The sequence below is a fragment of the Megalobrama amblycephala genome, linkage group LG20, assembly GCF_018812025.1.
Source record: "Megalobrama amblycephala isolate DHTTF-2021 linkage group LG20, ASM1881202v1, whole genome shotgun sequence".
NCBI lineage: Eukaryota > Metazoa > Chordata > Actinopteri > Cypriniformes > Xenocyprididae > Megalobrama > Megalobrama amblycephala.
The window spans coordinates 33264079-33281062 of NC_063063.1; positions in this window are offsets into that span (position 1 = coordinate 33264079).

A 16984-nucleotide genomic window follows, 5' to 3' on the forward strand; every position below is an offset into this window, starting at 1 on the left:
CTATCCACAATTACCAAAAGATATTTCAAATTACCTATTGGCAGCATGTGCGTGAGGTCAATTTGCACATTATGAAACGGTGCTTGTGGATGTGGCAGTGCGTCATGTTTAACTGGTCTGTGCGGATTTACTTTTGCACATGTAAGACATGCATCTAAAACGAGCTTCGCCATTTTGTATACATCTGCGATACAACATAATTGATTGATTACCTGTACTACTTTTGCACAGCTTATGTGTGACAAGCCTTGGTAGTGCCTGATAAGGATTATTAATCCTAACTTCAGAAGTGCTATTCTTCCCTTTTCATCTCTCAAGATCCCATCTTTATCTGAGGCACATCCATGTTTTCCCCAATGCTCCAAGTCAGCCTATGTTGGTTGACTCTGCAGGATCTTAATGTCAACGTTAGGTATATTAGTTATATGCGTAGTCATAGTTACCTGACTCTGATTACCCACAACAAATTTCGATTTAATTTGGGCCTTTGCTGCTTCCTTAGCGGCTTCATCTGCGTTTCTGTTTCTGCATCTTATTCATCATCCCCTGGTGCTTGACCTTTTAACCTGTACTATGGCCACTTCGGAGGGTAACTGTACTGCCTTAGTCAATTGTCCTATTAGGTTAGAGTGTGCTATGGGTTTGCCATCTGCTGTTTTAAAGTCTCTAGCTTCCCATGTTTTAGCAAAATGATGCACCACCCCCCATGCATACTTTGAATCAGTGTAAATAGTTACACGTTTTCCTGTCATCAGTTCAGATGCTCAAATTAATGCTACTAATTCAACAGCTTGGACCGAATTATAATCCAAGGCAAAAGCCTCTATTACCTCTCCAGTGTCTGACACCACAGCATAGCCACAAAGGTAGACGCCATCAGATGGTTTTGAACATGACCCATCTATATAAATATTCTCCCCCCATCCAGGGGCGTATCCAAAAGATCGGCCCTGGAAGAACACGAGGAAGTCAATTCAATTATACAGTTATAATCTGTTGCATTATCTACCATGCCAGCCATACCTAGAACGCCTAATAGCGCAGGGTTGATGGATGCTGTTTGCTTAATAGTGAGGTTTTTGGTAGCCAGCAGGATTGCCTCATAGCCTGAGCATTGTTGCATTGTCATATGCTGTGTTTGCATATTGTGTAGGATAGCTCCTACCTGATGAGAGGTATAAAGAATCAGTGGATGCGATAAAACCATTCTTTCTGCCATCTGTACAACCAGAGCAGCCGCAGTTACAGCACAAAGACATGCTGGCATACCTGAAGCTGTATTATCTAGTTTAGATAGGTATGCTAATGGTCTATACGTGGAGCCATGCTGTTGCAACAGGACGCCAAGAGCCACCTCTTCCGCCTCACGGACATGCAAATGGAAATCTCAGAAATAGTCGGGAAGGCCCAACGTGAGTGCCGTAGTGATGGCTTGTTTCAAGGCAGTGAAATGTAGCTCTGCCTCATCAGTCCAGTTTAAAAGAGTACTTGGGGGAGCTTTGTGGTCAATCAGGTTTTGTAGATGCCTATCATGTATGGCACAATCAGGTATCCATGATCTACAATAGTTCACTAACCCCAGAAAGCTTTGAAGTTGCTGTACAGTTCGAGGGGACTTCATTTTTCTGTTCATCTGGACCCTATCAGTCGAGATAGCTCTCAAACCTGGCATTATGATGTGTCCCAAGTATGTCACCTTAGACTTGACCCACTGAAGCTTGTCTCTTGAGGCCTTGAATCCAGATGGGCGAGCACATTGCAGACGATGATGGAGGCCTTTTCACAGTCCTCTTTTGTCTCCCCGGAAACCAGGATGTAATCTGCGTATTGAAGCACACAAACTGTAGAAGGCAAATCAGTCATTTTAGCCAATGTTCTTTGCACTGCTGCCGAGAAAACGGCGGGTGAATCAATGGAGCCCTGAGCAAGGCATGTCCACGACATCTGTTTACCCTGAAACGTAAAAGCTAAAATGGGCTGAGTATCTGGATGTACAGGTACAGAGAAGAATGCTGCGCAAAGATCAATAACCGTGAAATATTTGTGCGTACACGGGATAGAGTTAACAGTTGGAACGTCAGGGACGATCGGTGCCAACATTGTTATCAACTGATTTATAGCCCTTAAGTCCTGGGTCAAGGGCCATGTTTTTTCATCAGCCTTGACCACTGGATTCACAGGCGTGTTGTACGGCGAATGTATTGGTACGAGGACATCCTGCTGGACAAAATTATCAATTAATGGTTTGATACCATGTTCCATATCTGTAGACAAAGGATATTGTTTAATATAGACTGGTTTGTTAGTCTTCAATTTAGCTGTATAAGCTTTATATATATGTCTATGAAACCTGTGTTGTCATTGTATTGTGACCACAATGATGGGTTAATCATGTGATGTACCATCTGAGGTGTGTCAGGCTGTGGTGAGACAGGCTGTGGTTCACTGGGCTTCTCCCATGTAGGCAAAGGATTCACTGAGACCTGCAAACTGGACTGGAAGGAAAACACAACTTGTTTATCAGTAAATGTAATATCCATGTTCAATTTATGCATATCATACCCCAATAAATTAATTAGAGTTCCTGTTATAATTGTAAATTTATGACAAAATGGTTTAAATCCAGGAGCTCTTATTTCTACCAGAGGTGTTACGGGACATGCAATGTCAGTTCCTGATATACCCACAGAGTTAACTACTTGATTAGAGATTGGACCATCATAATGTGCGGAGGTCATTGATGTCACATCTGCTCCAGAATCCAAAAGGAACGTTTGTGGCTGACCATGCCCCATCAATGTAATATAAGGTAAATCTTCACTATGATTTGAAAATGTTAGGGTCATCATTGATAAGTCGGAACTGACTCAGACTGGGGAACTCTGGCTCCCCTGTTGTTGGTTATTATGCTCTGTAGTGGTATACGTGGCTACTGGTGGTTTATTTCTCTGTTGCTGTGGCTTCACCCATTGCTTCCTCCTTTGGTGACCTTTTAATTTCCTACAATCACGGCGTATATGACCTTCTCGCCTACAATAATAGCAGACTACTGCTGAGTTTCTTTGCTGGGTCAAGGGTGGTTTTACTTCTGCTTTTTGGTCATGCACTTTCCCTTGAGGTGTCTGTTTTGCACCAATGCGTTTGACTAAGAAAGCTCTCAGTTCCTTAAAAAAGGTATTATGGTTTTCAGGCTCTTCCCAGTAATAAACATGGGGCGAGGCAGCTGTACCTGAGCCTGTTGGTTTATCATTTTCACGTTTCAACGTTGGACATTCATTGATTAACAATGTCTCAGTGACATCTCCTTCCAACGTTCTCAACAGAACCGCTCTGTAATCTGCCCCTGTAAGGTGAGGATATTTTGTATGCATTTGCAGAACAGTCACAAATTTACCAGGGTTCTGAGGAGAAGGCAGGCTTTTACATATTGACTCTATGTCAGACATTTTTAGTGGTTTCACAGATATCGCATTTCCAGCTCTTAGCCACACCATTGCATTCAGGCTTGATGCCTCAATTTTTTATTTATTAATTTACTTTTTTTTATAACTTTCGAAATATTTTGCAATGTTTTAGATTTCGTCACAGACTACACAGGTGGTTTTATGATTATTTCTAAACACGAATTCAACTGGCATTTCATTAGGTAGTGGTCTAGAGACCGAACCCCCCATCTTCCACTTCAGTGTTAGTAATTGATTTCAGTGTTAGTAGCGTACGCAAATTTTTCTGTACTCAATTGCCCAACCTCAATTGCCGTACATGCATCGTATTGTGACGTGGGTGATGGTCCTATGTTAGGCTCACACAAGACTTTTCGTCCTGATCGCCTCTATGTCACCTTCTTTTTTGGGTGTTTTCAGCTAATTTTGGGCTCTCGCCAAATTAGTCCGGCTCCCGCCAAACTGAATTCGGGTCGCCCCTAGAACACCTTTTTTTTATGTCACAATATATCAACATGCAATAACAATTGAAATCATTTTCATCAATATCAAATATTAAAACTTTTTTTCTTTTTTTTTTTTTTTTCTCCGCAAATTAGTATACGCTGCCGTGATCCGAAGTACAGTGTGATCAGTACTGCACTTCCAACCACCCCAGTTAATAGCTTAATCAAAGCTACTGTTGCCAGCCGTAGTGTCACAACAATGGAACTGACATTCCACTAACATCTGGTGATTAAAACCAATCCTCACGTTAATAGTTTATTAAAACTACTGTTGCCAGCCGAAGTGTAACAACAATGGAAAATAAATTCCACTAACAATTGGTGATTCAACCCAATCACTCTTATGCTAATAGTTAATTAAAACTACTGTTGCCAGCCGTAGTGTAACAACAATGGATATATTCCACTAGCTACTAGTGATTACAAAAAAACCTCTCGTATTTCCACGAGATGTTATAATAGGATCCTACAGGGGTAAGTGCATACTTCATTTAAGAAATATCCAAAAACACTTACCCCCTTTTCCGTAGGTCCTCCGATCCCCGGCGTGCTTTTCTCTTTTCCCAGTTCACAGGGAGAATCCCCCCCGTTTCGCGGACGAGCCCCCAGACTGTCAGATAAAATAATTTGGAGATCAAGTATTTTGAGAAAATCTTTTCAGGTTGAGCAATCTAGCACAGAAAAGCAGGTATACCTGGGTACCAATGACTAGACAGACACATAAAGTGCAGTTCAATCATGGCACACAGTTTATTGTCCAGGGGTACATTATATAATTAGAAAATAAGAAGTGAAACTAACAGTTCAGTGACTGAAGTACATAAAAGGAATATAAGGTAACTCATTACTATGACGTGAGGCCTGCATCTCTTACAGAGAAAGATCACATGATGAAAGGGGCACAGGATGTTTCTAGAATCTCACAAAAGTAAACAAATTTAATTAAAAAAAAAAAAAAAAAAACCTGCTTTTTACAAGCTAGTCTCTTTTGATCTTTACTAAATGAAGGTGCACGTGACTCAAACCAGCAACAGTTAAAAGAACAAACGATCATCTAAATCAGTCTGTAGCCTACTTTGCTGTTTGATGATCGTTCAACATCAATCAATGACAGTACAAACTGTAAACGACAGTATGGTATCAAACAATCGTGCCAGAGGTGAATATATGCAGGTTATAAAGCATTTTAGGCTTATTAATAAAAATTAATAATCGATTTCTCAGCCTTGCACAGTTTCGCTGAACTCAAACTGAATTTATGGGCTTTAACTTAAATACAGTTAATTTCTAGGCCTCACCACATAAGGAAAAATAGGATATTTTTATTTGTTTCCATCTTCATAGATGGTCCAAACTGTTCTAAACAGGAACTGCTATCTTTGCTCAGCTATCTTCATGATGCGCATAATCCCGCAGGTCACTTTTTCATCTCCTCTCTCTTGCTTCTTCGATTCATGCACTAGAAGACAGGCGTCAGGCCGCAGTGAGCCTGGGCTGGGCCCCAGATTCCCCACTCTCCTCCTCCCTCCGCCTAGCCACACACCGCAGTTTCCCAGGTGCCACACCAAATACAGCTCTCTTCGCCCTCTTGGCGAATGCCTTCCCTCCTAGCGTGAGGATGCCTCCGCTAGCAGAGCAAGCTCCGCTGTTTCAGCCATTTCATCCCACCGTCTCTTACCCTATCCATTGTCTGTGGCCTGTAGATGTTAGCGTGAGGATGCCTCCGCTAATAGCGCAGGCCCGGTCATCAGTCTCAAACTCTCTTTTTGTCTTTGGTCTACAGCTCAACCACGGACCTTAGCGTGAGGCTGCCTCCGCTAGCGGCGCAGGCCCAGATCCCATATTTTACTCCCCAGTTTCCCTCTTTTTTACACTTTTTGTTCCTCCCCAGGCTCCAGGGACTGACCCAAGCGTGAGGTTGCCTCCGCTAGCGGCGCAGGCCAGAGGCCTTATTGGACTCCCAGCTTCCCTCTTTTCTACACTTCTTGTTCCTCCCAGGCTTCAGGGACTGACCCAAGCGTGAGGTTGCCTCCGCTAGCGGCGCAGGCCCAGAAGCCTTATTGGACTCCCAGCTTCCCTCTTTTCTACACTTCTTGTTCCTCCCCAGGCTCCAGGGACTGACCCCAGCGTGAGGTTGCCTCCGCTAGCGGCGCAGGCCCAGAGGCCTTATTGGACTCCCAGCTTCCCTCTTTTCTACACTTCTTGTTCCTCCCTAGGTTCCAGGGGCCAGCCCGAGCATGAGGCTGCCTCTGCAAGTGGCCTCGGTCCCAGCCGTTCCTCCAGCCTGCCTTTCCTGATTTTCTCTTCTCAACATTACTTTATTTATATCATGTAAACAGCATTAAGAACCTCCAAGCTCCCAGCAGACCACTTTTCCAGTCATTCGTTCCCCATAGGAGCAACAACCACAGCTGATCAATAAGGCCTTTCCCAGCATCAGATTCAAACACTTGGTCACTGGTCATAAGAAGCTTTTAAGAACTACATCAAACTGTTTCCACATTAAAGAAGCCTAACAAACGCTTATCAGCTAGGTTTTCAGCTCCAGCTCATATTCTCACACATACCCACAAGCCATATCAAACTCAACTAATACCATCATTCCAATAAAATGGGAATGATCTCATTGCCAGTGCAGCGATGTCGCCTCGGCTCCCGCAGGAGCTCAATTCTTCTGGCCCTTCTCTCCACTGCCACAGCAGTAATGTCCCCTCGGCTCCCGCAGATCAGTTCTTCTGGCTAATTTCTCCACTGCCGCAGCAGTGATGTCGCCTCGGCTCCCACAGGGGCTCAGTTTCTCTGGCTTTTTCTCTCCACTGCCGCAGCAGTGATGTCGCCTCGGCTCCCACAGATCAGCTCTTCTGGCTAATTTCTCCACTGCCGCAGCAGTGATGTTGCCTCGGCTCCTACAGATCAGTTCTTCTGGCTAATTTCTCCACTGCCGCAGCAGTGATGTCACCCCCGTTCCCGCAGGAGCCCAGCTCTTCCTAAACTCGCCCTCATGCAATGTTGCAAGAAATCTCCCGGTCTTCAAACTAACCCTCTAAACAGATGATTCAAACCACCCAGTCAAATCCGTCAAACTTCTATCTGACACCATGAGTATTGAGCTCCCATAAGAACCTCAGAAACAGTATACATTTTCTATTCTCGTTCAACTATGGCTGGGCTTATCCGTCCGATCGCTGTGAGTATTGAACTCCCGTCGGACTGCGCGAGAGCCCTACCAGTCGAAAATAGCTAAACGTTTTGCGTTTATGCCATCAGGGGCTTACCCGTCCAATCGCAGCGAGTATTGAACTCCCGTCGGACGTTGCTAGAGCGCTTACCAATCTAAAATAATTAAACGTTTACCTCACTGCCAGCAGGGGCTTACCCGTCCGATTGCTGCGAGTATTGAACTCCCGTCGGATGCCACAAGAGCCCTTACCAAACATTAACCCCTCTGCCAGCGGGGGGCTTACCCATCCGATCGCAGCGAGTATTGAACTCCCGTCGGACGCCGCTAGAACCCTCCCAATCTAAAATAACTAAACATTCACCCCATGCCAACAGTGGCTTACCCGTCCGATCGCAGTGAGTATTGAACTCCCGTCGGACACCACACGAGCCTCCAATCTAAAATTACTAAACGTCCACCCCACCATCAGCGGGGGGGCTTACCCGTCCGATCGCAGCGAGTATTGAACTCCCGTCGGACGCTGCTAGAACCCTCCCAATCTAAAATAACTAAACATTCACCCCATGCCAACAGGGGCTTACCCGTCCGATCGCAGTGAGTATTGAACTCCCGTTGGACGCCGCTAGAACCCTCCCAATCTAAAATAACTAAACATTCACCCCATGCCAACAGTGGCTTACCCGTCCGATCGCAGTGAGTATTGAACTCCCGTCGGACACCACACGAGCCTCCAATCTAAAATTACTAAACGTCCACCCCACCATCAGCGGGGGGGCTTACCCGTCCGATCGCAGCAAGTATTGAACTCCCGTCGGACGCTGCTAGAACCCTCCCAATCTAAAATAACTAAACATTCACCCCATGCCAACAGGGGCTTACCCGTCCGATCGCAGTGAGTATTGAACTCCTGTCGGATGCCGCAAGAGCCCCCCAATTACTAAACGTCCTCCCCACCGTCAGCTGGGGCTTACCCGTCTGATCGCAGTGAGTATTGAACTCCCGTCGGACACCTAAAGGGGCCCCCTCAGCTGAAGCTACCCTTCTAGTCGCCGCAAGTAACGAACTCCCGTCGGATGCCATTCCTTCTCAGTGTTCTGGCTGGTGGGGTTTTACCCATCCGATCGCTGCGAGTATTGAACGGATGCTGCAGATGCCCCCAGCCAAAACATCTAAACCTTATCTTAGTTTGCTGGTCAAAGAGGTTTATATTCATCGGTTCGCTGTGAGTATTGAATTCCCATCAGATAGAACCCTCCCGATCCGGCAGACAGCTTTCTCCTTGCAAACATCAGCCTTATTTCTATATTTTTGGGGGGTTACAGTTCCCGGCTGCTGTCCGTAGCCAATATTTTGCATTTTTGGGGGGGGGTACTCTGTGTTCGGGCCGATCACCGAGCTCGGAGCCCTCTCCCCGGACAGCACGCCAAATACGTTTACCAATTAATTTACCTGACTTATTTGTAAGTGTGAACTCGTGAAATGATGTTTTATAAACGTAGTTCAGGAGGAACAAGTCAAATAAGATACCCAATCATTACAACATCTTAATCATTATGTCATCTCAACAATCTGTAATCAACGTATCTACCCAATCGGCATGAGTTCAGGCCTGTATATAATCACAGTCAAACTCACCCAAGGATCCTCGACAGTTTCCAGAATCCCTCCACCACCCCGTCTCCTCACACTCTCTGGATTACTTCATATAATCTAAAAGGAGGGGGGAGGTACTCTGTGTTCGGGCCGATTACCGAGCTCGGAGCCCTCTCCCCGGACAGCACGCCAAATACGTTTACCAATTAATTTACCTGACTTATTTGTAAGTGTGAACTCGTGAAAGGACACAAAACTGAAAATATTTGCAATTATGTACTATTAATTCCATCTTTTTATATTGTTTGTAGTGGTCTTTTCATTGTTTTCAGCTTTGTGAAAAACCTCACCCTTGCTGAAGTTGCTTCTCTTGCATGTAAAGGGACATGTAAAAATGCAGGATTCGACAAGAGTAAGATGTTTCTTTGTTCATTCTGAAACCTGCAGATTAATGCTGCGTTCACACCGAACGCGTCTGGGGTGTCTGATTAACATGTTAAGTCAATGTAAACATGCGTCTAGACGTCCTGCGGCGTGAATCGGCTGTTGACTCGCAAATGGAACGCTCACGTGCCTGACACGCGAATTGAGCGTCTGATGCCCTAGACGCCCGAGTTGAAAAATCTGAACTTTGGCGTAAATTCGCTGGCCGTTAACCAATCAGGGACTCTGCTTTGGTAGTAACATGTTTATGACGTGATCAGCGGTGGAGACCAGAACAAAGATAATGTGTGTGGCCACCCTGAGCTCTATGATGTGTCATCATATTTTTATCGAGACAGGAATAAAAAGGACCTTGCCTGGAAGAGGATAAGCAAAGAAATCTGACAATCTGTTTAGTTGTAAAACTCTTTGCATGATTTTAGCCGTTGATACTAGCCCACCTTCTAGCAAGCAAAAGCCGGCCGGCATAACCAAGTTAAATTGACGCTACTGGTTTCCAACTGACGAGATTATGTGTTTATTCAGAGAATCTGTGCAGAAAGAGATGGAAGCCCTTCCCATGACACAAATTCGCGTCTGAACACACTTTGTTTAGACGCGCGAATAAAGCGTCTGACTTCAGAATGTTCAAGCGTCCAACTAGACACGTCTGATGCGAATTTGACACCTAGATGCGTTCGGTGTGAACGCAGCATAATGCAGAAAATAATGCAAAAAAGCAGAGTCCCTGATTGGTTAACGCGTCACGAATTTACACCAAAGTTCAGATTTTCAACTCGGGCATCAGACGCTCAATTCGCGCGTCAGCCACGTGAACGCTCAATTCGCACCGCGTCATTCGCGCATCATCGGCCGATTCGCGCCGCAGGACACCTAGACGCGTGTTTACATTGACTTAACATGTAAATCAGATGCCTCAGACGCCCCAGACGCGTTCGGTGTGAACGCAGCATAAGAGGTAAAAGCAGCACGGAAATTTGAATAAACGGGAGAGATTGAACTGAAATGCTTATTACACATCTGAACTGTTCTACGATTGGACTGCGTTAGATTTAAAAAAACTGAAATACAGAGAAAGCTGTGAGATTTGAAAAGTGTTATTCTTTTGAAGAAATACAGAAATGTTCATTTGAATGGGTGAAATTTGTTATGTGATTGTGTTAAAGAGATTTAATTTGATTTGATTGTTTTCTAAAATGTTGAAATACTACCTTTAAGGGAATGTTTATTCTGAATTGGGAAAAGAAGTTGAATTAGCCCCAGTTGTGTATACACTGTTTACTTAAAAGAGCCCAAGAGTTGGATCTTTGAAACGGTTGTTATTATTTTCTTTGTTTCTATTGGTTTATTCAGTGTATATTTTCTCTGAATGATTTCTTTCATTTTATTTTTTTGATACCAGTTTAAGCTGACTAATCCTTTATTTTTAAAATGATTTCTAGAAATTAAATATTTGGGTCTGAGCCAGTGAACAGTGAATGTTTTTCTGCCTGTTACTGCTGGTATTTAGGCTTTAAGCATTTGTTGGTTCTGGGGTAGGGGCGTTCCTGTCTATGCTGTAGGACATTGTGAGGTTGGGAAGATATTAGGTGGTTTAGGGCTCTCTCACATTGTGTTATAAACTCCAGGTGATGGAGCCCGTGGATAGAACAATTGGGCCCGTGATAGAACATAAAGCCTGGAGCCCTCCTCATTTAGCCTAAATAAATAAAACAGAATAGTACGGAGTGTATTGAATTTGGAGGCAAGGACAAAGATCCATTGTCACCATTCATCCAGAGCCACAGGATATATAACCCCTATCAGACAAGCTTAAGTACCTGTTACATATGTAACAACATTTGCCATTTAAAGGAACAAAAAAACAATGGCCATATAGTATATTTCTGGACATAGCATCTGTGAACTTGCTGTAAGAGTGTTTTACAACATTAAGATTAAATTAAAATTATGAGTGAAAATTCGTCTTTCTTCATTGGTCAGGTCCACCCTGGGAGGGTGCTTAAAAGCCAGCACACAATGCTCCCCTCTCTCTCTGGCCTACTCTAACAACACTGCAGCTGCTGGGTGCTGCCTGTGGGCCTGGGCCTGTCCTGCAACCCAGCCATGTGCTTAACTAGGAGAGAAAAGGACTATTTCCCACTTAGATTCAAACTAACCATTAAATTTGTCGTTGGTTCTTCATTCAACGCAGAAGACATTGATTGAAACTTCAGCACCATTGGACTGAATTCTCAGGACTTCCTACGACAATGGTGCATCCAGACGCTCTTCAAAAAGGCAGAGGCCTAATGCAAGTATTGTAAAATATACTAAATTGCTGCTAGTTAGTTAAAGTTGTTAACCCTCTTTTGTTAACAAAGGAGCTTTGTAATGAATATTGTTGATTCTATCCAGGTTTTTGACTTTTCCCCATAGCTCCTCATGTTTCCCACTTCTGGTCTCACTGTATCATTCCTAATTTTACCCATGTACGTTTGACTTGTGTGTGTGTATGTATGTGTTCGTGATTTAGTTAATAATATGCAATAGATTGTCTCTTAAATGGTCAGGTCTTATTACCAGCTCTAAGCACTGTAAATGCTTAATGCTTAATCTTCTGCATTTGATGAAGAAATATGACACAACTCAAGCTGTTAATTTGACTCTTGTAGTTGGAAAGAGTTCTTTCTCCCTTCTAGATGAGAATGAATTATTCATTGGAATGAATTATTTTTCTGTGGCCATGAAAAATAGCCTTGTCTTAGAATTAATTAATAATCAATACTGAATGTTCACAGGATGAACTGATCTTTGATTGTAATTTTAATGTAGCTACATCGTTAATCTGATTAACTGATTCAAATATTCATAATTAATCATAATGAATAATTAGTAATATTTCCCCTTTGAGTTAATTTGCTACATTAGTTTAAAAAAAATGCAAGGCACTTACAATGGAAATAAATGGGCTAAGCAGTAAACATTAAAACGATGGGTCAGGGGAGGACTAAGGACTATATACAAAAAAAAATGCCAGCTACTCTCTATTGAACCACCACAGAGTTTTGAACTGCAACTGTTTCAAATCGCAGCTACAAACCCTATTACAGTCGCTTTAGTGTATCGGCCTCCGAAACCAAATAGAGTCTTTGTTCAGGAATTTTCAGATTTTTTTTGAGTGAAATGTCCACAAAATATTATTGCAATGACATGCTTTCAAGTGAATTTATAAATTTGATTGACCCATTGGTAAAAAAAAAATGGGTAAAAAGCCCCACCCACCCAAAAAAGGAAATATGTTAGATCTGGACTTAACCCATAATTTGCAAGTTGATGACGTAAATGTTTGTGAAACTAATTTCTCTGATCATATGTAAATCCTTTTTAAGACTTGTATTGCCATTCAAACTGTTTATCTAGAAGACTCTTTGTGTTGGTCAAGGAGACTAAGTAGTACCTCAAATGATGAATTTTCTGCACTGTTTAAAGCAAAATGTAATATGTCTATGCTGGAAACACCTCTGCAGCATTTAAATGTTGATGATCATTGGATTCTATTAAAATCAACTTGTGAGGACATCTTAGACAGCATTGCCTCACAAAGACCTACAAGTCATAAATCTAAGATAATTCATTGGCTAAATAATACCCGTGTCCTCAGAAGGCAATGCAGGCAAGCAGAGAGAATATTGAAAAAGAGTAAATTACAAGTTCATTATGATAGTCTTAGAGACTCCCTATTTAGTTATCAAAAGGCAGTAAATAATGCAAAAAAAACCTTCTCCAATATTATTAGGGCAAATATTAACAATTCAAAATTCTTATTTTCTATTATTAATTCTGTAATTCAACCTTTGAGTAATGTGTATCAAAATAATTTCCTGTGAGGGCTTTCTAAATTTCTTTAGCCAAAAGATTGCCAATCAACATGCGCAGATTCCTCTGGTGAAAACTGATCTGACTATCCTGCTTGCATTGCTCAATTGAGGGATTTTGAGCCTATTACTTTGCTGCAGGATATTGTGCAAAAAAATGAAACCAACATTATGTGCAAATGATTTCATAACTAGTCATTTGTTAATGAAGACCTTTTACTGTGTATCACTGAGTTTAGTGATACAAAGTGATACACAGATACAAAGTTTGTCTAGTGGAATATGTCCAATAGAGTTTAAACATGCTATGGTGACACCTTGGCTAAAGCGACCAAATTAAGCTCAGGATGAAATGCAGAATTACAGACCAATCTCTCAGTTGTACTTTGCCTTAAAAAAATCTTAGAAATGAAAGTAGTTGTTGCAATAAAAATTTTGTAGGAGAAAGGTTTCAATTGGGGTTCAGAACAGCCCACAGCACTGAGATGGCATTATTGAAAGTGTTAAGTGATATCTTCCTGGCCTTAGACAAAGGAGATGATGTTGTTTTGGTGTTGCTTGATTTGAGTGCAGCTTTTGACATGATCAACCATAACATCCTCATCTCCTGTCTTGAACATTCAGTAGGGCTAAAGGGTACAGTCCTGAAATGGTTTCAGTCCCATTTGAACGACAGATGTTTTTCAGTTAACTATAATAATAAAATCTCAGGTAAAAAACATCTTAATTAGGGGGTTCCGCAAGGCTCTATCCTTTCTCCTATACTTTTTTGTTTATATTTGTTCCCTCTGTGCAACATTTTTAGAAAGTATGGAGTATCATTTCATTGTTATGCTGACGACACACAAATGTATTTACCAATCAGACATTCCACCAATTCATTTGAGTCATTTCTAAAGTGTTTAAAGGACATCAAAAATTGGATGGTGAAATTTTTTTTAATGTTGAATGAGGAAAAATTGAGGTTCCCTTTCAGTCGGTCACGTTCGATGTACGTCAGTAGTGACCGACGTATTGGGATATCGCTAAAGAGCCCTATCAGCTTCGAGTGAATTAAAACAAGCCAATGGAACTGGCGTGCGATATTTGCATAATGCTCACCGCTTCCGACAGGTGTATATAAATAGGAAGCAGATGCAATTGCACTCTGTCTTTCACTTCGGATCCAACCTGTGTGTTCCTGCTATTAGACTGAGAGTGACTTCTCAAGCCTTTGAAGAGCTTTGGTTCTACAGTGCTGGCATTATGGCACCGTACAGCGAGGCTGCGAGCTTTCCCAGAGTGAGCTTTCCGAACTGTTATACAGCTCTCAACTGCTGTTTTCACAGCATTATTTGCCCCATTTGGTTTGCGATTTGGGCCGGTTCCTCTGTGTATGTGACTCAGGGAGTTAAAAGTGTACCTGCAGTCACATCGCGGCTGTTCCCTGTGTGCTTCGGCACAAAGAACAAAAGCTTCTAAAAGAGCTTCACAGACAGACACTGCGTCTTTTTCAAGATGTCATTCTGTCTGTGTGTTTCTGGAGGCGGTCCTTTCCTATCCTCACTGACGGCCACAGTCACTTTCTCTCATGTCTCATTAGCGTGCTGAGACAGTGTTTGTGGGTGGTTCATGTTCTCTTGTGAGAGCATGCCCACATTGGAGCGTTGTTTGTCTCGCCTTTCTCGTAAGGGCTTAAGTGCTCAGCGCGCCGTGTGCCGTTGAGCTCCCGGCGTTGCCATGGCAACCCAGCGCGTTATCTGGCGCTCTAGATGCATGGTCGAGACTCGAGTGCCTTTATTGAGGTGAGTCTACTCACTTATTCCCTGATCTAGTTTATTTTTCTGAATCAGAAAAATACTACTTTGGTTAAAGCCTGGGTGACCAGAGGATCACAGTGGGGCAATACCCGCCGAGCCATTCTCCGTGGGTCCCCCACTCCTCTAGTGCATTGCAAACATGTTGTGGCTAGGTTTGTGGGTGGTTCATGTTTAGTACAACATTGCCACGTCGGCGCCCAGTGCGCCGGTTGTCGTCCAGTTGGGCGGCCACTTTCACTGTCCAACATGGCTGGTAGTTTCTGCATGGATTGCTGGTTCTTCTCATGGGGGACCTAGCATCTTAGTCAGGGCTCCAGCAGAGGATCAGATGTCGACTGCTACATTGGAGAGAGTATTGTTGGGCTCTGAACATGAAGATGAGGCTGAGCGTCCCACGGTTGTGATGTGCTCGTGCTGAATCAGATTCAGACTTGACAACCATGCTTTCCCGGGCCCCTGGGGGCATCGTGCGACGCATACTCGCCTTGCCCCACCCCGCCCCCTGTTTTCAGCCCGGATGTGCATGTAAAAACTTGGCAGTTTGTAGCCTCTTTTGGTGTCAAATATGGAACGCCTAAAGGGCCATAATTTGCATTACAAGTTTTTTCTCTTTCACTACCCTCTGCCCTGCATGGGTCTTGGCCCCCAGCAAGTCCGTGGTAGGCCAAAGCATTCATTGCATGTGGGTAGTTCTGAGTCGGGGTTGAGCTACGCATGATGTAAGTCATAGCGCAGGCCCCTGGCCAGACAATGTCCACCATGGTGGTCCGGAAACACCCCTGGCTAGTCTTGCTGGGATGTGTCGTTGTCAAAGTACGCTTTCTCGATGCGCTCATCTCACAAGCTGGCCTAAAACCCAGCCCGCAGTCAACCCAGTTGGCTGGTGGGAAGTGGTCCTGGAGATATGGCGACCTGGAGCTGAGGTAAACAGTTCTTTCGGGAGACGATGCCCGCATCGCACCCTCCCCGGAGGAGGGCTGGATGGAGAATTTTTGTCTGTTCTGCCGCTGGCTCTCCGGAGTCCAGCGGTACCCAAAAAGTAGAACTGTTATCTGATCCTCCAGGTCCCAAGAGGGTGTGGCTGGCAGGGTGCAAGGCCCTGCCTGTTCTCCGGGCGGAGATTGCTGTCCTCCTGGCGAAGGATGCAATCGAGCCAGTCCCTCCAGCCGACTGTGCGAACACAGGGACATGGTTTTAGCTCACCTCAGCCGGTTGGGTCTTCGGGTCAACTGGGACAAGAGCAAACTCGCCACCAGGCAGAGGATCTCTTATCTCGGTCTCGAGCTAAACTCGGTCGCCTGGACTGCGCGCCTCACCGAGGAACGTGTCCAGTCGGTGTTGAACTGCCTGAGTTCTTTCATGCGCAGGACAGCAGCCCCACTGAAAGACTTTCAGAGGCTCCTGGGGCATATGGCATCTGCAGCCGTGGTCACGCCACTCGGATTGTTCCATATGAGGCCGCTTCAACACTGGCTCCGCGCCCGGGTCCCGAGATGCGTGTGGCAGCGCGGCACGCTCCGTGTCCCCATGACACCGAGCTGCCATTGCACCCTCGTCGGACCCTTTGTTCTTGTGTGCGGGAGTGCCCCTTGAACAAGTGTCCAGGCACGCTGTGGTCCACACAGATGCCTCTGCCACCGGATGGGGGGCCACATACAACGGGCATGCAGTGTCGGGTCTTTGGACGGGGCCTCAACTGCATTGGCATTTCAATTGCCTGGAGTTGCTAGCAGTACGTCTTGTACTGGGCCGCTTCAAAGAGCTGCTGTCAGACAAGCACGTACTGGTCCGCTCGGACAGCACTGCGGCCGTTGCGTACGTCAACCATCAGGGTGGTCTACGCTCCCGTCGCATGTCGCAACTCGCCTGCCATCTCTTGTTATGGAATCAGAAGTATCTGAGATCGCTTCGTGCCATTCATGTCCCAGGTGTGCTCAACCGTGCAACCGACGAGCTCTCACGGCAGCCTCCACTTGCGGGTGAGTGGCGGCTCCATCCCTAGGCGGTCCAGCTGATCTGGCAACACTTCATCGAGGCCCAGGTAGACCTGTCTGCCTCCCCAGAAACTGCCCACTGCCAGTGGTTTTATTCCATGACTGGCGGCACACTCGGCACGGATGTCCTGGCACACAGCGGGCCAAATATGCGTTTCCCCCAGTGA